This window comes from Macrotis lagotis, chromosome 1, assembly GCF_037893015.1.
Source record: "Macrotis lagotis isolate mMagLag1 chromosome 1, bilby.v1.9.chrom.fasta, whole genome shotgun sequence".
Taxonomy (NCBI): Eukaryota; Metazoa; Chordata; class Mammalia; order Peramelemorphia; family Peramelidae; genus Macrotis; species Macrotis lagotis.
Window position 1 is genome coordinate 241,642,753 of NC_133658.1, and position 13,680 is coordinate 241,656,432.

Consider the following 13,680-nt stretch of genomic DNA (forward strand, 5'->3'; position numbering starts at 1 on the left):
TCTTTCTTCAGGTTCCCACTGCTTACCACCCTACTCTAGGACCTCACCTTATCTAGGCCACTGAATGCCTTTTTCTAGTTAAAGTTGATTGTTGGAGTTTACTATAGATTTTTGTTGTTGTTCAGCTGTTTTATTCTAGTCTGACTTTTTTTGGGACTTCATTTGGTGTTTTCCTGGCAGAGAAACTGGAGTGATTTGCCATTTTTCTTTTCATGTTTCAGATGGGGAGACCGGGACAAACAGGGTTTAATGACTGGTCCAGGGACACATAACTAGTAAGTGTCTGAAGCTAGATTTGAACTCAGGTCCTTATGACTCCAGGCCCACCATTTTATCCTCTGTGCCACTTAATAGTCTCTTCCTACCTGGACTTCTAAACTCCAGCTTTGGCTCCTTCCAGTTCATCCATCCCTACAAGAAGGCATCAGACTGATCTTGCCAAATGTTATTTTTATCCTGCAGTCCCCCTCTTCAGAACTCATCATTGTTCAATTCTGTTCAGTTCAGTTCTACAATCTGGGATAGAAGCAGCAAGGAAGCTCATTGAATAAAGAGCTAGGCCTGGAATCAAGAGACCTGAGTTTAAATCCAATCATAGACATTTCCTAGCTGTGTGATTCTGGGCAAATCATTTATCTTTTTGCCTCAGTTATAATAATAGAACTTGCCTCCAAGGGTAGTTATAAGAATCAAATGAAATAATATTTATAAAGCTTAATATATTGTCTGACATACAGCAAGCACTATATATATATATAAATATATATATATATATATATATATATATATATATATATATATATAATTATCATCTTCCCTAGTAACTTGTGGTTAATTCAATTTAACAGAACTTTCTCAAGCACATATTGTGGGCAGAGGATATCTGGATGTCACAGTGGATGGAGCACTGGGACTAGATTCAAGAACTGTTATTTTCTTGAATTCAAACCTGGCCTCACACTTACTGTGTGACCCTGAGCAAGTTCTTGTTTGCCTCAGTATCTCCATCTGTAAAATGAGCTGGAGAAGGAAATAGCAAACCACTCCGGTATCTTTGCCAAGAAAACCCCAAAAGGGGTCACGAAGAGTCAGACTTGACTGAAAAACAACAAATTGTGGACAGAAACACTGTTTTAGGTGATAAAAAATTTAACCAGAAGCATTTGGTCACTCATTTGTGAGAGCTGTAAAATTGAATGTTAATCACCTTGAAGAGAGTTGTGAATAGTACAACCTTCCAATTAATAACTGACAAACTTTCCCACATAGAACCAGGGTGGCTTCGCCTTGTTTGTGCCGTGAACCCTTTAGTCATGGATAAAATCTCTGGTTTTTAAAGGTGCAAAAACCTGTGGATAGGGGTGGCTAGGTGGTGCAGTGGATTAGAGCACCAGCCCCGAAGTCAGGAGTACCAGAGTTCAAATGCAGCCTCAGACACTTAATTACCTAGCTGTGTGGCCTTGGGCAAGCCACTTAACCCCATTTGCCTTGCAAAAACCTAAAAAAAAAAAAACCAACCTGTGGATCCCTTCTCATAATAACTTAAACAATTTAAGGAAATGCTAATTTTCAGGTATAGTTTAATGAAAATGAATGTATATCCCCTCCCCATCTAAGACCCCTGAAATCTATTGACTGAACCTTTTGGAGGTCTCTGAGAACATACCATAAGACTAGAAATAATTAGGATACAGAGGAAGGAGCACTGGTCTGCAGTTAAGAGATCTGATTTGTCTTTTGAATGTGAGCTCTACCACTTACCTTTATCATCATGAAAAAGTCATTTTCTTTCTCCAGGCCTATTTCCTCTTTTTTTCAAAATAAGGGAGTTTGGTTTGCATGAACTAGATAATCATTCAATAAATAATAAATATTCTTAAATAAATAATAATTAAAAATTAAAAAGCAACAATAATCCACATTGTATTTGGCTGATGGCCTTTAATTCTATCAGTTACAACCAGGGAGAAAAGCTTAGGAGTCATTATGTATGGTATTGTTCCCCAAAGACATTGGTCCATTGTGCTGGGTTAGCTTATAAGGCAAAAAAACTCAAAACAACAAAAAACCCAGTAGCAAATGCTGAATGTGTTGGAAACCAAAATAGATTAAGATTTTCTTCTCCATTCTGTGAATCCTGGAATCCAGCATTCTGTCTGCAATTCTTATGCAAAAGACAAAATGAAAGCCAACTAAAACAATCCAGGGCAAGGATGGTTGATATTTTCTTGTGTTTGGGACCCCTTTAACATTCTAGTGAATGTTTTTTAAATAATTGAAGGAAATGGCTAAACTTCAATTAGATGTTAATGAAAATAAACATGTAGGTTTCCCTCAATTAAGTTTATGAATCCTTGATAAGGGATATCAATCAATAAGCACTTTTCTGAATGTTACTTTATTTTTTCCAATTACATGCAAGGATAGTTTTCAGTACTTATTTTTAGTTACACATTTTTCTTCCTCCCTCTTTTCTCTCTCCCCTTCCCTCTCCCCTCACCTCCCCCCACCCATGACAGTGAATAATCTGATATAGGGTACATATGTATAATGATGTTTAACATTTTTCCATTCAATAAGCATTTATAAATATCAGTGAAGCAGCAGTTTACCTGCTAGCCTTGGAGTCATGAACAAATCTTGCCACAGACACTTATTAACTGTTTGCTTTGGTTTTCTTATCCATAAAGTTGAAGGATTAGGACCTGATGACCTCAAAAGTCCTTGATCACTCCAAGTCCATGATCCTGTAATTCTGTGGGCCAGTGCTGGAGAAATGGGGAGATAACCTGTTTTCTATATGTCATGACAAATACATGAAATGTAGAAATCAAATGTAAAATAGATTGTAGAGGAAGCCACTAGCATCTGGGGTATGGTGTAAAGATAGAACTTTTTTTTAAAACATCCAACTTGTGATGAAAATGCTATTCACATCCAGAGAAGGAACTATGGGGTCTGAATGCAGAGCAAAGCATATTATTTTTAATTTTTAAAATTTGGTTTATGTTTTATTATTTTCCCCTTTCATGGATTTTTTTTCCTTTTGTTGTGATTCTTCTTTCACAACATGATTAATATGGAAATGTGTTTAATATAATTATACATGTATAACTTAGATTACTCACTATCAAGGGGAAGAGGGAGGGAGGGAGGGAAAAATATGTGAAATTCAAAACCTTACAAAAAATATGTTGAAAACTATCTTTGTATGTAGTTGGAAAAATAAAGAAACAAATTTATTTTTAAAAATTCAAATTGAAAAAAGTCATAGTGGAAAAATAGCAATTCCAACTGTTCAAAATAAAATATTCAGATTACAATACATTTTCATTATATGTGGATTGGAGACTTTTTAAAAATTACATTAAATATATGTGTATGTGTATTGTTTGTTTAAAAAATGACCCATTTACAGTGGAAAGTGAAAGTTGGGAGAGGATAAGTCAATCAACAAGCATTTATAAAGTGTCTATGTGCCAGACATCACATGAAGTGTTAGAGATACAAGTATAAAAATAAAACAGTCTTTTCCCCTAGAGGAACTTTTATTTATTGAAGTCATCAGTATCATGATGGGCATAAGTAATGTTTAGTTGCTAGTGCTTCCTTTCCCAATATTACCATATATCTACATTGTTTATCTAATTTATCTATTTATCTATTTGGTTTTATCTATTTTGTATACACCTATATAAAAGGTGGCTTTTTACCTCCCACCTCCATTAACAAAATGCTCTATGTCCTGATACCTTTATCAGATTGAAACCACTTCTTTGAGTTATAGAATGATTGTTTATAACGGAGGGGTAAACTTCTTTAATTGGATCAAGAAGTGAGGCTAACAGAAGTTATCCACATCTCAAGAGTTTAAATAGCAGGATTTTAGTGGTGCCTGAATCCAGCCCTGACTTCAGTTTGGGAGTTGAGGATTCCATTTGATTTCGCACTGAGAGGGAAGTAATCTTAGTAAGGGGAAGAGTTAGAGAGAATTTCTCCTTCCTTCTACTCCTCTCAATCCATTGACCATATTATTAGAGAGAATGGACTAGAAGCAGACTTTATACCCACCTGGGAGTAGAGAAAGACATATTGATGGCAAACATTGGTAAATATAGCTGACAAATGGCAGCTACCTAAGAGGGAAGGAGTTTCAAGGAATGTGGCATCTTGTGAAAAAGATGCTAGCTATGGACTCTCAAAAGGCACAAAAATTACACCTTATGGAAAGTTCTTGAGGACTTCATAAAAGAAAAAAAGAATTCTCAGTGCTAGGATTTACGAGGTACTTTTTGCCACATGTGTTCCCTATGTTTGTTATCCACTATCTCATTACTTTAAGTTTAAACTCCTTTTTTCAGGAAATATATATGTTGGGCAAGAGCCTGTCCCAGGTTTGGGGGAATTGTTTTATTCCAACCAGTGTTTAGTACCATCTAAGTAAATACATTAGTTATTGTTTAATTGTCACTGGGAAGTAGTAAGGTGGGGACTCATGAGCAACATTAGAAACTTCATCACCTTAAGGCTACCCCTGGAACCTAGGATAGAAATATTAAACTACTCTCTGTATACCTAATCTACCATTTTGAGAAGAAATTAAGAAAGCAACCTCAGAAAGGATACTTTATCTCTTCATAGTACAGTTTTCCATCGCTTCTCAGCCTTTTGGCCAAGATCAAGTATAGTATCTGTTCTTATCAGTTTAATATCATAGTACAGTCTTCCCATATTGTCTCCTCCATTAAAATGTAATGTTCTTGAGGTAAGGATTGTTTTTGCTTTTTTCTTTATATCTATAGTACTTAGCACAATTCCTGGAAGATAGTAAGCACTTAGATACTTATTGATGACTGATAGATAGTCTAGAATGCTAGAAAGAGGAAATTTCTTACAGTTTAAAATGTGTGGCTTGAGGACAAATACTAGACAACACTTTCAGTAAACTTATAGAATTCATTATTTATAAGATGCAACCTGGCATAGTGAAAACTGTTTTAGATTTGGAAGTGGTTTACTTGGGTTTGAGTCCTGACTGAACTGCAGGGCAGTGAGCAAGTCACTTAACTTTCTTCAAACCTTGGTTTTGTAATCTGAAAAATGGAGTGAGCAAATAACCAGAGAGGAAACAATTTTCCAAGAAAGGAAATTCTCTACCATCTGTATCCAGATAAAGAACCATGGAGTTTGAACAAAGTTCAAGGACTATTCCCTTTAATGTAGGGGAAAAAAACTTATCTTTATTGTCTGATCTTGTTATCTCTTATACTTTATATTTCTTCCTTAAAGATATGATTTTCCTTAAAGATATTATTTCTCTCTCATCACACTCAATTTGGATCAATGTACAACATGGAAACAATATAAAGACTGACAAATTGCTTTCTGTGGGGGGGAAAGAAGTAAGATTGGGGGGAAATTGTAAAACTCAAATAAAATCTTTAATTAAAAAAAGAAAGGAGATTCTCTACTAATGAATACTAATTCAGGAGATGGGAATAGAAACTAGCAAAAATAGGATTCACAAAAGAGGGAAGGGAAGCTTATAAAGATTTTAAGAAGTCGCACCCTATAGTAGTAAAACTATTATGGAGGGACTTTAGAGATCATTAAGATCACCTTTTCTTAAAGTGTGATTTGCAGGCTCTTGAAAATGAAAGCTATGTTCATAATAATATTAAGATGTTATTTGCCTGTTAAGATGCACCTCCCTTTTCTAACTACATACCTACACATATGACTGGATTCTCTTCATATCTTTCAACCAAACAACATATCACAAGAGCGTGAATGTAGAAGCAGATATGAGAATTCAATCATCTAATAAGCCAGACATTAAAGAGATTTGCAAAAATACATAAAATATGCTGCTGTTCTCATAAATGGGGTTTTTTTGTTTGGGGAAATAGTTATTTTCCACAAAATTTCTGTAAAATACGATGTATTTATTTTTATATTTTATATATTTATATGAATTAATATTAACATAAACATATTAATAATTACCAACATAGTAAATATATATGACACATAAACAAAAAGTTTTCGATAATAAGAGTATAGAAGGTTTTAGACCAGAAGTTAGAGAATTGCCGACTAACTATATCATTTTATAGATGGTGAACCTTTGAGACCCAGATGGATTATATGATTTGCCCAAATTCACACATAAAGTGACAGAGCTTGGGTTGGATCTGTTGTTGATGGTTTGCTCTTCGTTCTCAAAGAAGACCATGATATCAGGAAGGTGATCCCATGACATGTATGTGAATTGGATTTAAATGAGGGAGTGTTGTCCTAAGTCACCTACTTTACTTTCTCCTCTGGAGCCTTGTGGGTCCAGTGACCAGATATGAATTAGGATGACAGGAAATGACCCTAGATGAGAGGCAGTCAGGATTAAGTGACTTGCCCAAGATCACACAGCTAGTAAATATCAAGTGTTTGAGACCAGATTTGAACTTGGGTTCTCCTGATTCCAGGACTGCTGCTCTATCCACTGTACCACACAGCTGCCCTATTTCTGCTTTTAATAATATTCTATATATACTTTATTCTATTTCTCTTATTAATTCTGCTTCTAAACCCAGCATAAGGTAATACTCTCCATAAATCCTCCTAATTACTGAGATAAACAAGCTCCTTCTCTCTAGTTCTTCTATCATTTCAGACAGGCATCCCAGGACTGAGTTCTCCTAATCTTATGTCTTTTCTCTGGCTCCACCTTTCATAGAAGATTCTGGCAGTCTCTTATTGCTTATCTCAGAGTTCACCCATCCAAATGAATCCAATCCAACCCAACCCATCCCAATACAATCAAACAAGCATTTATTAAGGGTCTACTCTATGCTTGCTAAGTCTGCTAAACACTGAGAATATAATGACAAAAGTGAAATGGTCTCCACCTTTAAGACTTTATATTATACTTTTGTGGTTCAGTCATTTTTTTTCAGTTGTGTCTGCCTTTTCATGACCCTATATGGGGTTTTCTTGGCAGAGATACTGGAATGGTTTACCATTTCCTTGTCTGGTTCATTTTGCAAATTAGGAAACTAAGTGACTTGCCCAGGCTCACAATGTCTGAAACCATATTTAAAAAAAAATTATTTAAGGCAATGGGATTAAGTTACTTGCCCAAGGTCACACAGACAGTTTTTAAGTATCTGAAGTTAGATTTGAACTCAGGTCCTCCTGACTCCAGGGCTGATGCTCTATCCACTGTGCCACCTAGATACCCCTGAGACCAGATTTGAACTCAGGAAAATGAGTCCTGGTCTAGTGCTCTAAGACTACACCACCTAGCTGCCCTTATATTCTACTTTCCCTTTGCCTTCTGACCTCCCTGACTTCCTTTAAATCTTCACCAAAATCTCTTTTAGTGGAAGCTTTTTTCCAAATCCTTAAATCCAATATTTCCTCACTGTTAATTATTTCCTCTTTATCCTCTATGTAGTTTGTCCATATTTCTTTGCATGTTGTTTCCCCCATTAAATAGAAAACTCCTTGAGGACAGGTACTATCTTTTATCTCTTTTGTATCCCCAGTACTTGGGTGATACAAATAAATATTTAAAATACTATTATCAATAATACTATTAATAATATTATTATAATATAATAAATATTAAAATATAAATAAACATTAATAAATGATTATTAATTCATTATATTTGAATAGTCAATTATACAACAACCTACTAAGGATTCAGCAACAAGTTCTTCGTCTGAAAATGAGGGTGATGACTGCATCCTTCTCCCAGGATTATTGTAAGAATCAAATGAAATAATGCATGATAATGTACTTTGCAAACCTTATATAAATGTGAACTGGTAATATGTTACTACCACCACCACCACCACCACCTTGTCCAAACCTCTTATATTACAGAAGAGGATTAGGCTGTGAGGTAGAGTCATTGAGTGTTAGTAGAGTCAGGAAGACAGGAATTCAAATCCTGCCTCAGTTACTTGCTTATTTATTTGACTCTAGGCAAGTAATTTCAACTTCAGTTTTTTCATATATAAATGGAAGTAACAAGAGCACCCACTTTTCAGGGCAAATCACTCAGCCTCTCTCAGTCTCAATTTCCTCATCTGTAAAATGAGCATAATAAGAGTATTCACTTCTCAAGATTGTTATGAGTTTCTAACGAGATTATCTGTTAAGTGTTTTGGAAACCTTAAAGGACTAGGCAAATATGAGCTATTTGGAGGACACTGAAGCCCTGAAAAAGAAAGGAACTAATCCAAGGCTCCATGGCTTAATTGGCCTGAGCAGTCTTTCATCTAGCAGCATAGTTCCTTTTTAACCCTCCTTGTGATTCACTTGATGTAAAAGTGCATTATTATATTGCTTTTAGTTATTTCCGGCTCCTGGCTATTCCAACAATAGATGATAATGTACTTATTGTACTCTGAGTACAGGGACCGAAGAGCTCTGGAAAATGGCTATGACTAGGTCAGTCTGTGGTCTAGCCAGCCAGGCCCGGCGAGCCTCATGTGCCTACATCTGGAGCCAATAGGACTTAGGAGCAGTAGAACCAGGGTGGAAAAATCAAAAATCAGAGGGGGGAAATAGTCCTTTATAGTTCCCTAGCATTTGGGTTAGCAGAGAGAAGTTTATCTTTCTGATGATAGAGCTAGGATAGGACAGTCTCTGTGCTAGAGCCTTCCAAAAGCATCCTGGATTTATTTCAGTCAGTGTAATTAGATTCTTTGATTTCCAGCAGAATCTGAATCCCTAAGCATTCACTGGATATATTTATTCACCCAGAGAATCAATTTTCACCCACTGTTGTCCATTATGTTCTCTCTAGCTGGGGTTGGGGCAGAGGTGGGAATGGGATTGAGGGTTCATTTTCTTTGTACTCAGCAGAGCAGCATGAGTTGCTCAGTAAAGGATGTTTCTCTCTTCTGCTCCAGATAACAGTCTGAAGCCTCTCCCCTTTCTCAGCTTCCATGGCAAAGGGAGCCAGAGACAGGACTGTGTAGGATGTGCTTGGCTAATAGGCCTCCCTGGGAGTTCTTTTCTCCTGAGATACTTAGCTCATCCCTGCCCTTCTGAAGCTAGGAAAGGGTGATGCAAAATCTCAGCCTGTGATGTCATCCCAAGGCACCCACACTTCCCCATCGAAACATGTATTTATTCACCAGTGAACCAGTGGGTATCATTTAGAAAAAATTTGAAAAATCCTTTCATTAAATGCCATAAGTTAAGTTACTAGAGAACTGCTATGAGAGTTATTAAGTTACTAGAGAGTTATTATGTCAGAGGAAATTACTTTAAGACAAGAAACAAAAAGTATGGACAAACAGTTCTGTGGATGAAGAAGAATAAGTAAGTGTTCCCACAAGAACTGGTACTAAGAGTAACATTGACAAGTCACTCAGTCTTTCTAGGATTTGGGTTCTTTGTCTGTAAAATTGAAGGGGTTGAACTAGAGGATGTCTAAGACCATTTGAAGGTTAAAATTTTAGGTGACTGGTTGCAATTAGGAGGGCCTGAGTTCAAATTTGGTCTCAGACAACTTACTAGCTATGTGATCCTGGGCAAGTCACTTAACCCAAACTGTCTCAAAAAATTTTTTTTGATGTGACTATAATTCAGTTTGGAAGCAACACAGATGACTCAAAAAATAGACTGTGGGAAAAAGTGTGGTACAGTGGAAAGAGCACAAGACTGAAAGTCAGGAGAACTGAGACCCAGTTCTTCCATTAACTAGCTGTTTGACATTGGGGAAATCATTAACCTTTCTGGGCCTCAGTTTCCCTTATCTATAAAATAAAGGAATTGGACTAGATCATCTCCAAGGCTCCTTCTGACACAAACCTTCTGTGCTCTTCCTGGCTAATGGCTGCCTCTGGAACTAGGGAAACGTTTTAAGATGGAACTACAAATGAAAGAAAGGTATAAAATATGAGGTAAGAAGGTCAGGCTAACAAACCATTATGTACTTCTCCACTGGCAGAAAATAAGGAGAGTTTTTCTTCCCATTTTTATTTGGAGGAAATTGAAGTGGGGTGAGATATCGAATCTTCTGGCATCTCTGAGTATGTCAAAAACTGGGACTTGAGCCCAGATCACCTGACTCTTGTCTCATGCTCTCTTCACCCTGGCAATATTTTTTCACTGGTGAGAGACATTTTTGTCTCATGGAATAGAGAGTGATCCCTGCTGTGTTTTTAACCTGAGCCTTCTAAGAGAGAAGGCTAAATCTGATCCTGACTTAAATCCCCTAGGGCCCAAGTTCATTGTTTTCCTGTGTTTCTATTTCTTTTCTATCTCACCTCTAGAATCCTAAGTCTCTGAAAAGTTATGGAGGGAGAAATAGTAATAACTGACATTTCTTTGGCACTTTGAAGTTTACAAATCACCTTGTACATGTTATCTTATTTGTTCCTCATAACCCATTTTGAAATAGGTACTGTTAGGCTCCTTTTACAGAGGAAGAAACTGAAGCTCAGAAAGGTTCAGTGACCTGCCTTGCTGCTTCTCTGGAATGGAGTGTGTAACTGAGAATCCAAACAGAAGGATCTAAAGCTTGAAATGGGCTAGATTTTATAAGGCTTTAGATTTGTACATGGTTGTTTTTTGTTGTTTTGTTTTATTTTGAATGAGTAGTGAAAAACTACCACTCTTCCCTTTCCTTCTGACTCTGGGGTTGGAATTTAAGGACATTGAGGCTGAAAAACTCCCTAGGCTCTTGGTCCCTACATCCCATAAGTTATTATAGAATCAGACTTTTATTTTTTCCCAGATAATAGCATCTTATTTTTTCCAATTATAGTTTCCAACATTCACTTTAATAATAATTTTGAGTTTGAAGTTTTTCTCCTTCCCCCTCCCCAAAGAAAGCAAGCAATCTATAGGTTATATATGTTCAGTCCTATTTCCACATTAGTCATGTTATGAAAGAAGAATCAGAACAAAAGGGAAGAATCATGAGAAAGAAAAAACAAAAAAAAGTCAAATTAGCATATTTCAATCTCCGTTCAGACTCCATAGTTCTTTCTCTGGATGTGGTTAGCATTTTCCATCATGAGTCTTCTGAAATTATCTTGAACTGTTGTATTGCTGAGAAGAGCTAAGTCTATCAGTTGATCCTCACACAATGGTGCTTGCTATTAGTGTATACAATGTTCTCCTGGTTCTGCTCATTTCACTCAGCAAAAGTTCATGAAAGTCTTTCCATGTTTTACACTGTACATTCTAACAGCAACATGGGTGATAATCAACCTTGATGGACTTGCTCATTCCATCAGTGCAGCCATCAGGGACAATTTGGGGCTGTCTGCAATGTAGAATATCATCTGTATCCAGAGAAAGAACTGTGGAATTTGAACAAAGACCAAGGACTATATTACCTTTAATTTAGGGGGGAAAAACCTGATATGTTATTATGTAATCTTGCTAGCTCTTATACTTTATTTTTCTTCCTTGAGGATATGATTTCTCTCTCATCACATTCAATTTGGATCAATGTATACCATGGAGGCAATGTAAAGACTGGCAAAGTGCCTTCTGTGGGGGGTGGGGGAGGGAAGCAAGATTAGGGGAAAAATTATAAAACTCAAAATAAATAAAATCTGTATGTCCATCAAAAAAAAAAAGTCCAGGTTTCAGAATCAGACTTTTAGAGTTGAAAAGAAGATCTTAGTGACCTACCCCCTGTTGTTTTACTGATGAGAAAACTGAAGTATGGGAAGAATTAAATTCCAGAACCCTTTTCACACCAGATCTAGATATTTTGTCATAGAGTTGACTCCTAAATTCCAATCAGTCATGAGGTCCTGGGACTAGAAGTGGAAGAGATTTGTAAATTGTCTAAGGTCCACAGATCATTAGTATCTGAGGCAGAATTGGAGAGACTTCCTCTTTTTCTGATCTTTCCAAATCTTCATTCAGACTTCTCTGATTGAGGGTTTCAAACTTGTATCACTCCAAGAACCATCCTGAGAGCCACCCAATAACCTTAAGTAGCACTCTGTCTTCTTCAGATGAGGAATAGGGAAGAGTTTCCTGGGTTCCACTGCCCAGAATTGACCTGACCAGGTCCATTAATTTGCAGGGACCTCGATGTTAAATTCTGGTGATACTTTCCAAACTTCCTTTCTGTTTGAGGCTACTCTCTTCTTCCAGAAGAATTGTCAGTGGCCTTTTAGAGTCCATTTTTACTGTTTCATAAAATTCATGACTGATAGCACTTGTGAGAGAATGGATTGGCCATAGAACCCCAGACTAGCATCTCCTGGCTTTGGGGGGAAGGGTCCCATTTCTTTTAGGACTGAAGGTTCCTATTTTTCCTTGTTTAGTCATGTGGTCATGTTTGACTCTTCATGACTCTGTAAGACCATACTGTCTATGGATTTCTTAGTAAAGATGCTGGTGTGGTTTGCCTTTTCCTTCTCTCATTCATTTTATAGATGAGGAAACTGAGGTAAAAAGGTTTAATGACTGGCCCACAAACATATAGCTAGTCAGTTTCTAAAGCCATATTTGAACTCGAAGTTGTGTCTTCCTAACTTCAGGTCTGACACTGTGCCATCTAACTGCCCCTCTCTTTTTCCTAGAATCCTTCTAATTGTTTTGAGTGTTTGTTTTTGCCATACTGATGAGTTCATTGTCAGAGAACTTTCCATTTGGAAACTTCCTGTACTGTGAAAGTCAGCATCTCTTCTGCTCAGTATTAGAGAATTGCCAATTGCCTCTAGGATAAAATACAAACTCTTTCCTTTGGCATTTAAAACCATTTGCCAGGGGGCAGCTAGGTGGCGTAGTGGATAAAGCACCGGCCTTGGAGTCAGGAGTAGCTGGGTTCAAATCTGGTCTCAGACACTTAATAATTACCTAGGTGTGTGGCCTTGGGCAAGCCACTTAACCCTGTTTGCCTTGCAAAAACCTAAAAAAAAAAAAAAACATTTGCCACCTGGCCCCTTGTGATCTCTTCTATCCTGTTATAAATCATTCCCCTTCCAGGTATACCTAATTCAGTCAAACTGACCTTCTTGCACTTCTCTTCACATTCCATATCCCACTTGAATGCTTTTGCTTTGGCCTACCTCACATAGAATCAAAGGCACAGGCTTCTCACCTCAGCCTCATAGAATCATTTGTTTTCTTGAGATTAAGTTCAAGTACCATTTTATCCATGAAGCCCTTCTTTGATCCCTTCCCTTCTCCCCACCCACACTCCCCCACTGTTGGTATCCTCCTTCAAAACAGTTGTATTTTTTTTAAAGATGTGCTCTGTATATACTTACATATTTACATATTATCCCCCATGAGAGTGTGTAATATACTTGAGGGCAGGGACAGTTTCATTTCTCTTTGTATACCCACGACCTAGTGCTGAAGGGCACTGAGACTATTCCTGGTCTCATAGGTAATAGGAAACAGAAGAACAACTTGAATTTCAGTATCCTTGATTACTATCCACTTTGTCCACTATACCAAACTAACTGCTCATCTACTTTTTTCTTTCTCCCCTCCTACATATCTCTTCACTTTTCTTCCCTTCTATTTTCTCCCTCCTCCATTCTTTAATCTCTCTCTCATTGTTCTCCCTAATTCTCTTTTTCCACACCATTTTTCTCTTCTTTTCTCATTTTTCCCCACCTCCTTTCTCATTCTCCATCCCCCCTTCCTTCACTCCCGCTCCTTTTCTCCCTTTCTCCTTTCTTT

The 13,680-nt window shown here is 37.1% G+C and overlaps 1 protein-coding gene and 1 non-coding gene across 2 annotated transcripts in view; both read left to right on the plus strand.

The window, feature by feature from the left end:
* KIF3C (kinesin family member 3C) overlaps window positions 1–13,680 on the plus strand; it is a 66,081-nt gene that overhangs the window by 9,440 nt on the left and 42,961 nt on the right. The gene's annotated exons all lie outside the window — the stretch shown is intronic.
* On the plus strand, window positions 4,653–4,836 carry LOC141510688 (U2 spliceosomal RNA). Its single transcript, XR_012475113.1, has one exon. It is a non-coding gene; the product is annotated as a U2 spliceosomal RNA (small nuclear RNA).